General features: G+C 36.0%; 1 long non-coding RNA gene and 1 pseudogene across 1 annotated transcript; one reads left to right on the top strand and one right to left on the bottom strand.

The window, feature by feature from the left end:
- The first annotated feature begins 232 nt into the window (after positions 1 to 232).
- Positions 233 to 6747, top strand: LOC133694847 (probable serine/threonine-protein kinase At1g54610; annotated as a pseudogene).
- Positions 6748 to 10049: 3302 nt separating this feature from the next.
- LOC133693290 (uncharacterized) lies at positions 10050 to 12467 on the bottom strand. The gene is made up of 4 exons (XR_009842107.1): positions 12213 to 12467; positions 11880 to 12049; positions 11643 to 11792; positions 10050 to 10242 (listed from the first exon to the last, which is right to left on the bottom strand). It is a non-coding gene; the product is annotated as an uncharacterized LOC133693290 (long non-coding RNA).
- Positions 12468 to 19397: the final 6930 nt, after the last annotated feature.

The raw sequence follows: 19397 nt of genomic DNA, 5'->3' as shown, positions 1-19397 counted from the left end.
GGAGAAAGCAGGGGCAAACAAAGATGCAGGGTATTCCATTTAGCAAAAATCCAAACAATATGCTGGTCAAAGGACGGCAGATTTGCGCATTTCTTGATTGATCAAAAATGAATATTGCTCTAGCCTCTATGCCACCCACGATCATATCATACGTAATTCTCGTTAACATTACTATGTCACCTAGCTATCATCGTAATTTTGATTCCCCGCAACAAGTTGAGGATTCTGAAAAATGGGGTGTGTTCAGAGCAAGAGTTCAATGTACTCGCCACCTCAGTCACCAGAGAAGTTGAAACAAGAAAATAGGTATGTTAAGGGAGAGAATAGAGGGAGACCTATTGGTCAGAGAGAAGCTGGGAAGCTGTCCAGAAAAGAATTGGAAAAGAATGGACGAGAGAAGTTGGTTGAGGGAGAAGGGTTAAAGAATGATGTTGGAAATGTGTCGCAAAGATTTTCTTTGAAGAAGGCAGTGGGAGATGAACTTGTGGATGGGTGGCCAAAATGGCTTGTCGATAACTTTCCTAGTGAGGTTTTGGCTGGTTTGGTTCCAAAGAGTATTGATTCTTATAATAAGCTAGCTAAGGTTAATGTTTGATTTTGTTACCTTTTCCTCTACTTCCTTTCCCCCCAAACAAGTATTCGAAGAACTCCTTTTCCAATTTGTATGTAGATAGAGGCCAAGGTGATTAGTGGGAGATTAATGGGGGTGGGGGACAGAGAGTTGGAATTTGGAAAAGCTATGTTTACTGTCATTTCATTTGATTAAGTTCTTAAATGATATGCTATAAATCATCTAATTGGGATTATGTTTTTCATTTACAGGTACGCCAGGGAACTTATAGCAATGTGTACAAAGCTCGAGATAGGGACACTGGAAAGATAGTTGCTCTAAAGAAGGTTAGATTTGACACATCAGAGCCTGAAAGTGTCAAGTTTATGGCAAGAGAAATAATGATGCTGCAGAAGTTAGATCATCCAAATGTAATCAAGCTTGAAGGAGTAGCCACGTCAAGTATGCAATATAGTCTTTACCTCGTTTTTGATTTCATGCAGTCGGACCTAACCAGGATCGTCTCCCGTCCAGGCGAGAGGCTCACTGAACCACAGGTTTGAACTTCCTCCTTCTGTGAGATACAGTTGTCTGTAGCTGTTTGTTGGGGCCATAATGGTGAACTGAACATTCATGAATGGTTTGCAGCCCAAAGAGAAGTGCAATCTATTAACTCTTGGAAAGTATGAAGAACAGGAATGGAGAAAGTTTCAAATATTACATTAAACTGGGAAAAATGGAAATTCTATAAACTAGTGTTCCATCAATACTAAAGTGTTGTATACGCAAAGATGTGCATGTATATTTAATGCAATTCCCTATGGTCTCTAATTCTATAGTTGGAAACTCTAAATATGGTGATTTGGTGCCTTTAATTTGATACAGGTCAAGTGCTGCATGCAGCAACTGCTTTCAGGTATCCAGCACTGCCACGGGAGGGGTATTTTACACAGAGACATTAAAGCTACCATCTTGTTAATAGGCAAAAAGGGGTGCTGAGAATCGCCCGATTTCGGGCTTGCAAATTTCTTCATACCTAAACCAAAACAGCCACTTACCAGCAGAGTAGTAACCCATTGGTATAGAGCTCCAGAGCTATTACCGGGTTTCTCAGATTATGGAGTAGGTTTTGATCTTTCGAATGTTGGATGTTTATTAGCTGAGATGTTCATTGGAAGGCCAATCATGCCTGGAAGGACAGAGGTAAAACTTCTTTTACCATCATTGATGCCTCAAGTCTCGTTTTAGGTAACGAATTGAATGAAATTGTTTGTTGTAGTTGTTGTTCTTTGACATTCCATCAGATACAATCAACAATTGGATTCTTCTCCAATGTTTTCAATACCAGATCTTTGTGCAACAGTGTGACGACATGATACCGTAATAGTCAGTAATCAATGGAAAATCTGTTCTTGTAATTTGAAGTGATACAATCTACCTGTTCTATCACAAGCTGCTCTTTTGCTTTTGGTCTTTTTCATCTACTTCCCATGTTTTTCCATAACCACATCATCTCTTCTTAAATAGAGATTCTGCGACCATCAAGAAGTTCATTGAATCAATTCCTACTCTTATTTAAGACATTCTATGACCCATCAAGAAATTAGCACAATCTAATTCTAGAGAAGCATACTGTATTCGTTTCCATTTTCCTGAATACAGTGTGTGTTGGATGAGTTTTATTGCTTTCAGTTCGAGCAACTTCATAGGATTTTCAAGCTTTGTGGTTCACCACCAGAGGACTATTGGAAGATAATGAGGCTACCAACAAGCTTCAGACCACCACAACACTACAAACCTAGTTTCCAAGAAGCCTTCAAGGATTTTCCCGAGTCTTCATTTGGTCTCTTGACCACGCTTCTCTCTCTGAACCCAGCATATCGTGGGACTGCTGCTTCTGCTCTCCAAAGTCACGTACGTGAGAACTAATGGCGATTCCTCCCTATGTGATTAATATTATCTACCTTTTGGTATATCTGTTCTCATTTCTCCAGCTGATTATGTAAACTATTTTAGCTCATTCCACTGTGTGTTCTAATCAGTTCTTACCCCCCTGCAGTTCTTCTCTTCAAGTCCACTGCCATGCCAACTTCCAGATCTACCAGTAATTTACAAAGAGGAGGACGAGCCAGCTCAAATCAGTGATAGGAAAAGGTACGTCCCCAAAAATGCTCCTCAATTTATTAATTTAATTCTTTACACAAGAAATCGATGAAAGTATACTTGTTTGTCCTTCCTTCCATCTCTTAGGTGCAGGTCAAGAAAGCAATCATCCAGGGCAAGTCGAGAAGGTCATGGAAGAAAGAAATCAATTTCTCAACATGCCGAAGAAGGAACAGAATCTTCTAAAGAGGTATATTCTTGTTTTAATCTTCTCAACATACATGTATATATATTATTCAATGAAAAAGTTAGGATGCTCTTGTGAATAATCTATTCCGATCTCCTTTGTTTTAGGTGGAGAAAATCTCAGAGCCAAGTACGAATAATAACCTTGAGACAGGAAACAGTGCAAGTAGCAGCAGCACATTCTCTGTACTAAAGCCAATACAGATACAAGAACCAAGCCTCCACCGCCCATCCTTTTCGCCAATTCTTAATCATTCTAATCAGAACAGATTGCTAAGAACTGAGGCTCATTCCAATGCCACCAAGAATATCCAGAACTTCACCCTTTTACAGGCTTCTATAACAGACATCATTAACCATAACGGAGGCAATGCAATGTTAGCTGGTTATCGCCGGTCTGTTTCTACTTTGGATTTTCGTACTCTTGATCCAGAAAAGATATCGAAACTCTTTGGACTGGATAAAGATGAGGCCAAGCAAAATTTCACTAGTTATGATTTGCAACTTATTTGTCGATGTGAAGTTGCATCTTCAGCTCTAGCTTTTGCTGTGATGTAATGTACAATGCATTCATATTTCTTAGAGATCTCAACTTTTGCTTGCATTAATTACGGAAGTCATAGGTATCATTAATAAAAGATAAAAATTCATTATACGTACATTAATGAAGAAATATATCTCTTACTCGTGTTTTAATAAAAAAAATCTCTTTTACAATGAAGAAAAAAGTGATTGGATATAAGATACAAGTCTATGAACACTTGGTCATGTTATTAGGCTCGAAGTCAAGGTTAGGGCCCTCGGGGGGGTGGGTTGCACACGCCCAGCGACATGGCCATGTTATTGGGCTAAGGCAAAAGATGTCTCAGAACTTGCTGACAAGAACAAGACTGAAACAAGTCAGCTCTCCCCACCTACACTGGTGATGGAATTTGTTCACTCCAGTTTGTCAACAGACCGACTGACCATGATACGTGAAAAATGCCACTCGAGGGAGTGTATTCCAACTAGAACTTCCACAACTTGGTCATGTTACTATGTGTAGGTAACAAATCAATTGTCCTCCTAAAGAATGAATGGCTGAAGAAGTTGGTACGCACAGACCTCTAATCTTGATCACCAAGAATTACAATAAGGAGTTATTTAAGATGATTATCAGTTCTGATGTTTCCAATTTGAGCCATAAGTATTCTGCAGACTCGCTTGGAACAAATCTGACCACCTCTTCTTTCACCACCAAGGAAACCCTCGGTGGTCAGATTCAGAAATTACTCTTGCCACCTACCATTTTCATACGGGAAAAATGCATGGTTATTCTAATGTAGCTACCTCAAACAACACAAAATAGAGAAATTACACAGTTTAAGGATCATCTTCTTGACACTGGCGCGCTGTCAGGATACAAATAAGAGTTAGGGGAGTGTTCTGTCTTCCAACAGTGTCAAGAGCAGCATTTGGCTTTGCCTTTGATTTACATTTGACAACGGAAAGGGTTATTCATTCTTGTTACTTTCAGAAAATTATAAAGAAAATCAATAAAACTAAATCCTCCAGAAACATTGAAATAAGCATCTTCTTTGTTTTAAAAATTCAACGTCATTGCCTAGAGCAGAGTGCATGATAGTAATAATTAAGGTTTACTCCCGTAAACAACCATAGTGATTTCATCTGCACAACAGCATCAATTGCTAAGTTGCTTTTTATTTATTGATACCTTGTATTTTAGATCATCCTTGAAACATTTTCTAGCACTCATCAACTCATAGTTTTTTCTTTATAGCTTATTAAAAATATTCTAGGACAAGGGGTCACAAAATTGTAAAACAATTATCTCATCCTTGGGAAATTGTGTTTTTCTGTTTTCCTGTTGTTGATTCATGAGAAGGTTCCTTACACCTTAACTGTAGAAAGGGCCACCCTCTCCCATCACATGAAGCCCGCACGCCCATTACAAACCTCAGAAACTTTTCCATATTAGAATTGTCAAGAGCACCCCACTAAAGATAATTCCCTTCAGGGTTCAGGCAAACACTATGAGCGATAGGAAATTGAACCAGGCGAATATTTTGGTCCGGTCCTTCAATTTTCTTTAGTAAACTGAATGGTGACTACTTAACAATGTATTGTATAGTAAATGGACCTTGTACTCACAGATTTGTTAGGGTTCATGCAAACACTCAAAAGAGACTTCATGGCCGGGTACTTCTTCCATATAGCAATAGCAAACCGTGGCTGGACCTTTGGGATAGCTAACAAAGCTTCTAATCTGAATGCCGACAGCAGAATCACAAATTAAGGCAATTGCCACATAGAAAATATATGGACGCAAATATAAAAGGTGTCAGAATGAATTGTATTTCCTATTCTGTCAGCATGAGTTGTATTTCCTATGCTAAAATAGCTATTATAACCCGGAGATCCAAAGGTGGCGACGTGGATAACTGAAAATCATCGAGTCAAGAGTTGGCTTATTGACTCGATGAACCCATCGTTGATACAATGATTTATTCGTCTTCCCACGGTTAAAGAGATATGGGAAGCAGTATCAAAAACCTTTTATGATGGATAAGACAAAACTTGTACTTTTGAATTGAAGCACAGGTCGTTTCCCGTTAAGCAGAATGAACATCCTCTTTCAACATACTATAATGAACTTGTTGCTATTTTTCAGGAAATTGATCAGAGGACTGTGTCACAGGCAGGAACAGTTGAAGGAGTGGTTCAGTTGCACTTTGTCCTGGCAAGGCTTCGGGTTCATATTTTCTAAATGGACTTGACCTTTTTTTTTAATAGGTTCGTGGAGAAATTTTGCGAGAAGATCTGAAGCTTGATCTCAAAAGTGCATATGCGCATGTTAGGAGAGAGTGTTCGCAGAAGAAAACAATGGGAGAGTCTCATCCAATCTCTAAGACCTCAGCGATAATAGTCAATCAAATTCATCAAGGAACAACATCCAGCCCTTCAAAAAATCAGAATAATTAAGCCACTAGAAAATCTGGAGGCCTAGTGTGCACTCGTTATGGCAAATCGAGCCATTTAAAACAACGATACTATGAGATTATTGGCTATCCTGATTGGTGGGGTTTTACAAAGAAGCCTCGGAAGAATCTTGGTGGAAAAGCTATGGTAGCTTCTATGGCAGAGGAACAAGTACAGCCTACAACAAATATTGTTCACCTAGATACACCTGGTAACGCTTCTGTACTCTTTGTGAATTCTAAGAATAGTACTTGGATAATTGATACAAGCATCTAATCATATGAAAATGGATTATGGTTAGTTAAATTTTTTTAAACTGTCTCCTCAGTCAATTATTTTCAGAGCCAATGGCAGTACCTCCCCTATTACTGGGGAGGGATCTGTCACTTTGTGTGATTCACTCACGTTCGACATCGTTCTTGTTCTTCCATATCTTGACTATAATCTCCTTTTGATTAGCCAAAGTACCTCCACCCTCACATGCACTGTTACCTTTTGGCCTTCCTTGTGTTTCTTAGGGCATTCTAACCCGGAAGATTCTTGGTTACGGTGTTAGGCGAGGGAAACTTTATTATTTGGAGTTGACAGAAAAAGGGGGGTCAAAGCTCAGTCAAGTGAATCAAACAAGCAGCGAAGATAAAGCTCGAGCAATTGTATGGCTATGGAACCGAAAGGTAGGGCATAACTCTCGTTTGGCTATCTTAACAAGTTGCAGCCACACAGGTTTAAGGAATTTTGATTTTCTTTGTTAAATTTGTTAACAGGATAAGAGCCATCATATTTCTTATTTCCCAAGTTTGAATAAAAGTTCAGAGCCTTTTCGCAGTTATTCACTCGGATGTTTGGGTCCTGCAACAAATCCTGTGTAAAAACAACATTTAAGGAATTTCATAAAATGGTGATGACTCAATACCAAAGGCAGATTCGTACACTTCAGTCTGACAACGATAAATAATTTGAGAATCAATTTTTAGGTGCTTTTCCGAGACACTATGGAATTCAACATCAAACCTCTTGTAGCTATACTCTACAACAAAATAGATTAACATAACGAAACAATAGATAGATTTGGAAATAGTTAGGGCTTCTCTCTTTGCCTTGAATATGTCGTCACAGGTGTACTAGAGTGTGGCTGTGAAATCAGCTGCTTATCTAATTAACCAAATATCATCCAGTGTGATAGATTTCCAAACTCCCCCACAAAAGATGCAATCTTTGCTTTCTCTTCCTCATCTCCCAAATCTTGAACCAAGAGTGTTTAGATGTATAGTTTATATTCATGTGCCTAGGGTCCTGCAAAATAAACTGGATCCATGTGCGAAACGGTATGTCTTTGTAGGATACTCGAAGTTTTAGAAGGGATATTGGTGTTATATAATTGAAAGTTACTTGTGACCTTGGATGTTTCATTTTATGAATCAAAGCCATACTATTTAAGGGGAGCTTATGGGTCTTCTCTTAAGGGGAGAGTTGATAGGATACCGGTATGCAAACCTGACAAGATAAAAGACAAGAGATATGATAAAATAAGAAATGAGACTCACAAGAATTTACATGATTCACCCAATCTAGCTATGTCCATGGGCAAGTATAGAAGGATTTTACTAAGCAATGTGGGAATTACAACCTCTCTCTACTAATAGGAGAACAACTGAAATCTCTCTATTACTAGGAGCAAACACCTCACTTACTATCTCACAAATACCTCATAATTTTATGGGATTACTTTCCCTCTCACTCTCCTCTTCTTCTCTCTTTTGTGTTGTGCAAAATAAGCTTGGATGCATTGCCTATTTATAGGCAAACATCCATGCAAAAAACAAGGGGCAAGACAAGTGGCACCAATTGGTGCTGCAAGTGGCACCGAATTGGTGCCCACTTTGTTGACTTAGCTAGCACCAATTGGTGCAAGCTAGCTTCACAAGAGTCACAATGAAGAGAATGATGATAATGGAAAAGGTGGGAAAGAATTATTTGAATTGGAGGAACATGAGGGATGTTTTGAAGGTTACTTAGAGGATACAGATCCACAATTATGCAATGATCAGACCGTTTCTATCAATGGTGATCAGGTTATCTCTAGCAATGAAGTTCTATCAATGATGATCAAGTTATCTCCAGTAATGACCCCTCTTTATCTATAGAGTTGCCCATGCCTGCACCATTAACACAAGGATCAACACATAATGTTCTTCCTCGGGTAAACCCGCATTCTATTCTTGATGAATCAAATAACTTTCCTATAATTGCAGATGATATAGTCCAAACATATCAACAAAGGTCAAATAGAGGAGTCCCTAAGAAACAATATGAGCTCGATCCCAAAGCTAAGACTTAGTATACATGCTCTATTAATAAATTATCATATTTATCTATTCCTAAGAATATGCAGGATGCAATGACAGATTCGAAGTGGATTAGGACAATGAATGAAGAAATGGAGGCTCTTAAAAAACAATAACACTTGAGAAATTTGCTCATTACCCAAATGGAAGAAGACAGTTGGGTGTAGATAGGTGTTCATAGTGAAATTGAAGGCTGGCGGTAGTATCAATAGGTACAAATCAAGGTTAGTTGCAAAGAGACATACACAGAACTATGGAATGAATTATCAAGGGACCTTTGCTCCAATCGCCAAAATTAATACCATCCATATTCTTATGTCCATAAAAAGAAATCAATATTAGCCTTTACAACAATTCGATGTTAAGAATACATTTTTTAATGTAGATTTAGATGAAGAAGTCTATATGGACTTCCCACCTGGAGCTAAATGCAAGTTTTTGAGCAAAGTTGAAGTGTAAGAAGGTGTTGTATGGTCTAAAGGAGTCACCTCGGGCTTGGTTAAGAAGGTTCTCCTCCACAATGATGGAATTTGACTATAAGCAAAGTAATTAAGATCACACTTCGTTTATAAAACACAAAGAAGGGAAAGTAATAACATTAATTGTGTATGTGGATGGTTTGGTCTTAACAAGTAGAGAAGAGCATTACAAAAATATTTGGCATCAAGATTTGAAAATGAAAGATCTTGACCGGTTTAAATACTATTTAGAAATCGAGGTCTCTAGATCTAAGGCTGGAATTTCCCTATCACAACGAAAATATGTGACAGACTTGTCAACTAAAACTGGAATGTTGACTTGCAAACCTGTAGAGACACCTATAAAGATAAACCATAAACTTGGAGAGTATGAAGATCATGTTCCAGCAGACACATTATCAACGATTAGTTGGGAAACTAATTTATCTATCTCTCTATCTATCACACACAAGGTTGAACATAGTCTATGCAGTAAATGTGATGAGCCAATTCATGCATGCATCAATTGAAGCATATATGAATGTAATGTATCAAATCTTAAGGTATTTGAAGAGTGCATCAGGAAGATGATTGCTATTCTCTAAGAATAGGAGGTCTGTGGAATCAAAGAATATACAAGTTCTGACTGGGCAAGGAATCAAACTGATAAGAGGTCCATATTAGGCTACTTTACTTTCGTAGAAGGTAAACTTGTCACTTGAAGAAGCAAGAAACAGAGGGTGGTTATATAATCAAGTGCGGAAACTGAATACCGAGGTATGACTCATGGTATGTGCGAGTTGTTATAGGTTAAGAATATATTACAAGATTTGGGAATTGATTATAAAAAGCCCATGAGTCTACACTGATAATAAGGCTGTTATTGAAATTGCAAGTAATCTGGTTCAATATGATCATACAAAATATGTTGAAGTTGATTGTCATTTTATTAAAAAGAATCTTGAGCAAAAAATCATATAATTTCCTTTTGTTTAGTCTGAAAATTAGTTAGCTGGCGTACTCAAGAAGACAGTCTCAGGAAGAACGTTCCATTAAGCAATTAGCAAGTTAGGCATGATTAATATCTATGCTCCAACTTGAAGGGGGTGTCAGCATAAATAGTATTTCCTATTCTGTCAGTATGAGTTGTATTTCCTATTCTAAAATAGCTATTAGTTAGGCCAAATATTAGGCTAATTGATTGTGATTATAATCTCATAGTTTTAGGGTGATCTTCTAGTGATGGCAAAAAGTATCCTGCCTTCTGCATTTGTATATTTGTGTATATATATATGATCTTCAACCAATGAAATGATCAACGAGTTCAGCTTCATGGGTGCACAGCGTATAACGTACCCTGAGAAAATGTGCGGTTAATTTCGCCAGTACCAGCAGACGAGTTTGAAATATATTAAACTCCATAATGCCTTCCAAACGTCTATGTATCGCCATACAGGCAGTTATTAGAATTGTATGCATTTCAAGTTTTTTTTTTACCTCTTCAACAGATGGAAATCTCCAACCATTATCATTTTCCTTCTGCTTGGACTGCTCCATTCCCCTAATACAATGTCACCATCCAAGTCAGAATGCAATACAATCCTACAACGTTATCAAATAATAAACACAAAGGAATAACAGAAAACCCTGAACTAGATAGTTCAAGCTTCCTTACAATCACAAATTTCTATTTTGACACAGCAACACCGAACACGGCAGCATATTTATCAAGTAAACGGGAACGCTAGAGAGATGGAAACTGTTACACAATAAAACAACATTCTTTTTGGATGAAGCTGGAATTAAAAGGTTATTCGAGATAGAAGCAACTGTATTTAATGTATATGAACATGGTGATTAACTCAAATGATTCCTTTGCGGACTGTCTCATTTCTGGCAGCAGGGCGTCACTCTTGCTCTGGAACAGATTACCGTTGCCTAAAGCCAGCATTGATTTAGTTTGGCAAGGCATTCTAGCTGCTAAAATGTTCGGCACACACAAAAGACAACTCAGTTTTCATCTATGATGTTGTTAAACAATTCTGCAACCTCTTTGTTATTTGGAACACAACACAAAAACCTGAAAATATCACGCCTGGAAAGTCACATGGTTTCAGTAGCAAGGATCTCAGCAAACCCATAGACCTCAGAAAAGGGCGTCCAAGACAACGTATTCATGTTGTGCATTCACATTCGACAATAAAAAGGCTTTAGCTTGGCGAGGACATTAAGGTACAGAAAATAGTCTTAAATACTTGAGCGGTCTCATCCAAAGTATATGCCGAGTTGAGAAACAGAGATGACAATCTGGAGATTAGTTTTTTGAGGCTGGGTTCCATAAGTCATCCAGACTCTAGTCAGGAGCCTTTGGGTTACTGATTACAAGGATAAGGGATTGCAGATTCTTGTGTTTACCAGCAGCTTCGAAGTGGGGTTCAAGATGTGGCTCTCTCTCTCTAGTTTACGAGTCAGTAAAGATACTCAGAGGGCTCGGCCAAATCTGTTCAAGTTACAAGGATCAATTAAAGGCCAAGGGCAACCAATTCAAGGTTCTTGCTTAGAAAATTATGCCTTGGCCAGGATGATGGGCTGAATTTCATTTCATCCGGCTGCAATTCTTTAAGGAAAAAAACTGAAGAGTTGAAATGTCAAGGTTTTAGATGTCAGTTGCAGCCAAAAGAGCAGTGTTCTGCCTTAAGTGGAACAATTACATGGATTGGAAGGTAAATGATGATAACTGCAATTCCCTCTAGAAGATAGGAGGGAATTGATTTATGCAATTCCACAGGACAGAGCTTTCAACTGGATTTTATTTATGCAATATACAAGGCCCTTATCAGCAAGCTTGGTAAGCAGAAGTCCTATACTAAAAAAATAAAAAGTTCATAAACCTATAAATTAGCATAACCAATATACAGAAATATTAGAGGAAAATATTGGAAAAGAAAAGGAGAAACTTACCTCCAACTTAGCAATGCTCAATTAATCTAGAGTCAAATTCAGCAACAATATAATTTAGGGCAAATTTCCCTTTTTCTCAGTTTTGCATTTCTTTCTCCATTTTTTTCAACTCTGCCGCTTGAGCCTTCAGAGTTGCTGCCTGCAACTTCTCTTGTTGCACAGCAGAATTTAATTAGACAACTTTTGAGTATAAACTGATATGCTATATAAGTACAGTAACATCACTAAAATACCTACTTCTTTCTTAGCTTCTTTTCTTCCATCAAGTGAATGCTTTCTTCCTTTTTTGCCACTGCTTCATCTATGCTATTTTCCTCGTCAGGGTTAACTTTAGTTTTCCTTTTCTGTTTCATGGTGTTAGCCATCTGCTCCCTGCTAAAACTTTCTTTTTTGGGGCAATCATGTATCTGACTCGATGTTAATTGTTAAGAAAATGTAAATCGATAAATTCAGGCACATATTCAACTTACTTTAAGCACCACGCATATCAAAATAGAAAACAGAGCCCTAATTAATTGCAAATAAAAAAATAATAATTCAATTCATAAATTAGGAAGAACCCTAACTAACCAGAGAGGAGGTTATGATCGAAATTGGGGGGGAAGTGCATTTTACGATGGAGACATCGAGCATGGGAGTCTCGGGAACGAAAGAGGGAGATTTGAGTGGGGTCAAGTTGGGGTTTTTTGAGGGAGAGATGGGAGTGGTGTTCTTTGATTCTCTTCTTCTTCTTCTTCTTCTTCTTCATCGGAGAGGATTATTAGATTCCACTTTCAAAACCATATAGAGAGAGAGTGTGTGTGTTTCTGGTTTGGTTTGTCTTTGAATAAGCGCGGGAGACAGGAAAACAGAGAAAAGGGGGCAAAAGGCCCATCTCTTTTCTTTTTTATATCACAATGCACCTAGCCAGTTTTTTAGTTGGAAAACAAAATTATTTTGAAATTTCATATTAAGATTTAATTTAGTTTTTTTCTTCATAAAAGTTAAGTTAGTTTCATTAATAAAATATATATTAAAATATAAATATAACATATTAGATTTTGGTTATCTCTTATATAAGCATGGATTTGAATGCTTCCATAACTCGATTTGATACAAAATTATTTTAATATAATCATTAAAATAAAATATCAAAAATTATATTTTATGAATTTTCTTGGCACAACTTTTCAATATTTCAAAGATATTTTATGCTCTCGTCAATAATTCACTCATCAGCATATTTCTTTTATTTTTAAAATCGCAATCAAATTGAACAAATATCAATTTTACCACTATATTTTCAAAAGTATTATCCATTATTAAAGTCTCTACTTATTTTTCTAAATGATATTTCTTATGACAATTCAAATTAATTCTGGTTGTATACTTTGATGCAAAATTAAAGGCATCTTCAATGAGAGAGGTAAGAATAAAAAAATTAATTTTTATTTTTTTCTTCCCTGATTTTATGTCTCGAAAAAGCTATTTTTATCAAAAAAATCATTTTTACATATCTATCAAGAACTCGAATTAATTGATGATCATTCAAGATCTCAGGTTCATTAAATTCATAAGGTTTGCATTGATTTTTTCTTAGTTTGGATTCCAAATGCTATTTTTACATTAAATTATTTAATAAATGAAAACTCTTAGGTTAAAAATTGTTAGCAACTTTTGAGGACAGTTCATTTGATAAAGCAAGCTATCTTATACTCTAGGCATCTTAGCTTTTGTCCCTAAATAAATAAATAAAAAACAAAGGTGGCGAGTTCATTATTTGTATGGTGTGATAATAGAACAATATTGAGGTGGAAATTATCAAATTTTCATCTCAGTCTTATCCCAAATGCAGGAGTGTTAAAGTAATAAATAACCCGGTAAGATCGGGATCGAACCACATAGAGGTGAATTGTATAAATTACAAATAAAAAGAAGGATTTGAAGAGAATAATAACAGAAAAGGAGTTGAAGAGAGTTTTGGGAAGTAATATTGATGTAAGGACTAAACAGTAATAAAACAGATGTTAAGGTTAGAGGATCCACTAATGGTATTTCAAATAAATATAATATAAACTCTTTTTATTACTCAATTGGAAACCACACACAAAAAAGATTCCAATCGGATGATTTATCGTTATTAGCTCATTATAAATTATTAACATGATCATATTAATCATCTTATCTAAATAACACCATACTTGTAAATATCATCAGGGATTCATGTTGTTAGCTTATGTTAACAACAAATCAAGTTCCTACCATAATAACGATGTTGGCCGAAAACTATGAAGGATCAAGCATTTGATGTAGCAAGTGTTATACAACTCAAATCTAGATTAACCATTTAATAAGAAGGTATTAAGAATTAGTAAGATAAAAAGATAAGACATGCTAATAACAAAATTTCTTGGATACAAACATTAAAGTCCATGTTGAGTTTATATTATACCTATTCTAACACCATTAGTAAAACCTTACACCTTGACATAATTAACTTAGCTAAATATAATGAAGAAGAAAAACATAAATAAACAACATAAGAACATAAACATGATACAAGTTAACTAAGTATAAGAAAGGAAATGAAAAAGCATAAACAAGAGGTTAATATAGCATGTGTCATAACCCAATTTTGCGTTATTCCCCAAAAATCAATTTCTTTTTTCAAAATAAAAATCAAAAAAATAAAATAAAGGCTGGCAACATGGAGAAAGCAGGTCGGGGAATCAAGCTGTAATTTTTTGGAGGAAATTCAAGACTTGATTGTGCCCCATTATGCCCAAAAATGGAAAAAAAATGCAAATTCAAGGTTAAATTAAATGATTATTGGACGAATTTGCATAAAAATTAAGTTCAATGACATAATTAAATTTTTAATAGGCCAATTTGATTTAATCATGGGCCAAATTGAATTTTGATTATGTTTAAGAATTAATTTGGGTCCAATTGAAGGATTTAATTAAGTGTAAGGATTTAATTATACTTTAAATGGGTCAAATTAATTTTATTTGGGACTTAATTGGTGAAAAATTAAGTTTGGGAGCCTAATTTAGGCTTAATTGAGAATATTGAAATTTTAAAAGACCAAATTTAATTTTTACCAAGTTAATTGATTGAAATTAGGGGCCAAATTGCAAGAAATTGAAGTTTTGGGATCAATTAAGGGCTAAATTGAAGAAATCCGAGACCAAAAACCATATCGCAATAGGCGCGTAACTTTGGGGCTCCAATTGAAGTTCATCAGGGGCTTAATTGAAAAAGTTTAGGGTCAATTAGAGGTTCAATTGAAAGCAATTTAAAGAGGAAAGACTGAAATGAACTTTAGCCAAAATCAGAACTTTGGTACTGTTCATCTTCTTCTTTAAATCTTTGAAACAGTTGATCCAGTTATCTACTTTGCAGCTGCATTTAATGTAGCTAACGTCCACCAAATTTTCCAAAACTTACAAGAAACTGGTCACCAGACATCCCTCTATATCCGGGTATGGTCGTCGTCGGCTCACTGGCAAATAAACAGATGTGGCACCACCCCAAAGAGGCCAATTCAGGCAGCCTGCAGCTGCAGATTTGACAATTTGACAGTGCACCATGCCTACTTTGAGCCAACGGTTGGGATCCTTCCCATCTGAATTAGGGGCTGAAATTTTTCTCCAGTGTAGACAAGATTGCCCTCTTCCACCGTCTATAAATAGAGGTGGATTTGATGGCCTAAGAGAGGAGATAATCGGGTCCAAAGTAAGCCAAAAAACCAGCCTTCCTCCCTCTCCCCGCTGCAGATTTTCTTCTTTTGTTTCTTCTTCTTTCTTCCTCCACCACAGGAAACCAGCACCGTCACCATTTCTTCCTCCAGCTCTGCCTTGAGCAATTAGCACCACCAAACTTTGCCAAGACCACCGGCCAGCCACCACTACGTCTGTAATAAGCCACCGTGAACGTTTTTCTCTTCTCTGCAAGACATTCCTTCTTCCTTCTCTCTCCACCGCGTCTTCAGCCCCTGAAGACCTCGCAGAAACCTTTTTCCTCCACCAACAGACGGCAGTGCAGCCTCCCTGCGAACCCAAATCCACACCAGTGGAAGAATAGCCATCATGACCGCCGGTCCCTCTCCCTCTGCAGATTTTCTTCTCCTTCTTTCATCCTGCTCTGCCACCCGCTACCAGCTCCACCGCTGCAACCACTGGCAGCACACCATCATCCTCTGCCAGACCACCTTCGCGCCAGGTTGTCCGCCCTCTCTCCCCTTCCCTTTCCCCTTCTTCTTCTTCGTCGTCTCTGTTCACTGAGTGAACAGTGGACGTGAATAATTCACGTCTTATTGTTCACGCATGAACAGTGGGTGTGAATTATAATTCACGTCTACTATTCATGCAGTGGAATATATCTTTTAAAAAAAATTCAAAAATTTTCAAAAAAAATCATTTAAAAAATTGTGGTTTTCTCAAATATTTTTCTACCAATTTTGCATAATATCAAGGTGTATATTTACACTGTAAAATACAAATCCGGTATTAAAATACCCGATTTTCTCTGAAATATTTCAAAAAAAAAAAGATTTTAAAACATTTTCAAAAAAAAATATTTTATTGCATACGTCCAAATCCTAAAATTTTTCAAGCATATCTTCATAAAAACAAAAATTGCATCTTTTTCATGTTTTTTAAAAAAATAAAAAATGGATATCGTAACCAGTTTATGATTATCCATTAAGATTTGGCCAACATGTAAAAAAAAATTCCAATCCTTTTTTTATGATTCAGATGTAGACTTTAATATTTATGGGGTGTAAAATTACACGATAAAGTACACCCTCGGGTATTAAAGATACAAGGTGTAAATAAATGCAATGCTAAAATTCAGACTTTAGAATGGTTAGGATTTAATCCGATAAGGTAGAGACTCCCTCATGAAGGGAGATCTGCCTTGAACCTTAGAAAAGACCAACGAATAGAAACTCGACCTAGAAAAAAAATCAAACAACAATGCAGCTTACCTTAGATAGGGTGCACTGGAGGTGATGCGTCTTCCCCTTGCACAACCAGTCCCTTACTCAGACTCTCGCAGACCATAGGTTCCTAGTGACCATAATACTAGGTGGCGACTCCTAAACATTAATCATAATTTTATGATTAAATTTGAAAACCTTCCCAACACACAACACCAGTCATCAGGAGGCACGATAAAGAGCCTCCTCCATCGTCAGACGACGTCGCGCACCCCGCGACAGCATGAAAGAAAACTTGAACATTACAAAGAGAGAAAACAAGAAGATGATTTTGATCTGAAAAATAATATGACTAAATACATGATAAATGCCTCCTTTTATAGGCTAAGATTTAGAACTATTGATTGGTTGACTAAGAAAATAGTTGGTGGCCAACCATTGATTTGGTGGCTGGTTTTTGACATTGTTGGCTGCTGGTTATTGATATTATTGGCTAATTTTTGATATTGTTGGCTGGTCAAAATATCATTGCTAACATCAGAATTTGAGCCCTTTGTTCCATGAAAGCTGTGGGAAATTGTCTTAGCTTTCCAACAAAAAAAACCAGAGCTCATTTGGACTTCTAGAACTCATCTTAAGCTGAAAACTGAACAATATCTGAGCTGCAGGATAGATTCTGACTTCTTTGTTGTTGCTAAGATTTGAACTTGAAAATGGCAGAATTGAGTCTTGGACTGTCATGAAAGTTTTAGGTCTATGTCTTAGCTTTCCATCCATATAAAGTAGACCTAAATCTGAGTTCTACAACTCTAGTTATGATCCAATAACCAAATAGTGTTCCAATTTGGAATTGAACCAGCATCTCTTCTCTTAGCCTAGTCCTCTTTTTGTCTCTTCACTTTCAATAGTTAATTACATTAATCAATCCTTTGAATTGTGAGATATACCTGTATTTAAAATAAGTATTTACCATAAATTATATTATCAGACTTGTTATTATAAAACATGCTTTAGTTAGGGAATTTAATGATACTTTAGTGCAATATGATGATATAAAGTCTTAATAAAAATACACTTTTAAGTACTAATCAGTATTATAAAAATTTTAAAGATCGTAAAAACTTTAAATTGAATTTGGATTTTGCACAATTATTTCTATGATGAGGTGTTTATATTTTTTTGTTCTGGATTTCTCTACAAAACAAGTCCCCTATCATGATAGCAGACCTCTAGCACTTCAGTTAGTAAATCATAGGAGGTAAATAAAGTATAGTAAAAAAAATACAAGAACAAAGAGTGTGGGAAGGTGTAACGTGTGTTGCGTGATATGTTCTCTTATAATCCCTTGTATAAGTGGCCTGGTGTATTTACACCAGGATCACTTATTTTACTCAACAAATTGTAGATTAGCTTTCTTGCGAGGAGGAGGGTAGCTTACATATATTCTCGTTGGAGAAAGTTATTGTATTGCCATTGTATACCATTTTTCTTAACCAATTAGAATCAAAAGACCATATACACAACTAATAAAATGATTTGATCATGTGGGTTTTTTCAGGCGAATAGAAAAGTATTCTTCTAACCAAGACGAAGACCAACTAAGTGATTTGTACATAAGTTAACCTATGAAACATTTTATATGATATAATTACTTCTTGAAATGGCACTGCATTGACCTTCATGAGGTAAATAAAGGATCCTTTAGTGCTTAAGTTAGTAAATTGTAAGAGGTAAATATGATATAGTAAAGAGAACAAAAACAAAGAGTGTTGGAGGGTGAATGTTATGATGGTAATGTGTTGTTTAATATGTTCTCTCTCGATCCTTCGTTTTAAATGTCTTGGTGCATTTATACCTTTTGGCTATTGAGATCACATTTTTTACAAGAAGAAGAGTAGAGTAGCTTACCTATATTCTCATTGAAAAAAATTATTGTGTTGCCATTATATATTGTTTCTCCTAACCAATTAGAATCTAAAGACCATGTACACCACTAATAAAATGATTTGATCATGTAGGTTATGTTAAGAGAATAGAATAGTATTCCTCTAACCAAGACACGAATCAATCAAGTGATTTGTATATGATTTGACCTATGAAAAATCTTATAAGCTACGAATCTTTTTAAAATGGGTAATTGGGTGGTGTTGCATTGACCTCTGAGAGGTTATAACATTATATTATTGGGTGTGTCAATACTAGAATTTATAAAAATTTATGTGGGACTAGAAATCGATTCTAAAATAGTTAAAGGGTTGGTTCAAAACCTAAATAATATAGCAATTTGTTATTGAGCCAAGGCATAAATAGTTTAGCGGACAAGGTTGTCTACTTGGCTTGGGCTAAGGCTTATATCTTAAAGACAAGGTTATCCACTGAAGCCAAGTCTCATTAATAGATAACAAGTTGTCCATTATTTTCTTGTGTGTTAGTCCATCAATTGCTTAGAGTTTTTGAAATTATATACAATTTAAAAGGCTCATGAACTTTTTTTTGTCAAGTTATAGGGCATAATATTGAGAATGCTTTGTGACAGTGAAAGTGTTGTTATAATAAGAAATGTGACAATGATAATAGAGGATAAATAGAGAAATTTCCAGGAAGAATGTTTGAGAGCTCATTGTTTGGAAAAATGGAGACTTCATCGAAGATATGGATATTTTATATGGATATTTTGTGTGAGACATGGAGATTTTATATAAAGATTTCATTTGAAGATATGGAGATTAATAATACCTTGGAGAAAAACATATAGAGAAAAAATATATCTTCATTAAAAAGTTCACAAGATTTATCTCAATACAATCTTTGAAGATTATCTAATCTCGGAC

The sequence above is a fragment of the Populus nigra genome, chromosome 5 (genome assembly GCF_951802175.1).
Source record: "Populus nigra chromosome 5, ddPopNigr1.1, whole genome shotgun sequence".
Lineage (NCBI taxonomy): Eukaryota > Viridiplantae > Streptophyta > Magnoliopsida > Malpighiales > Salicaceae > Populus > Populus nigra.
The sequence above is the reverse complement of the archived record's forward strand: the minus strand, read 5'-3'. Positions and strand labels throughout refer to the sequence as shown.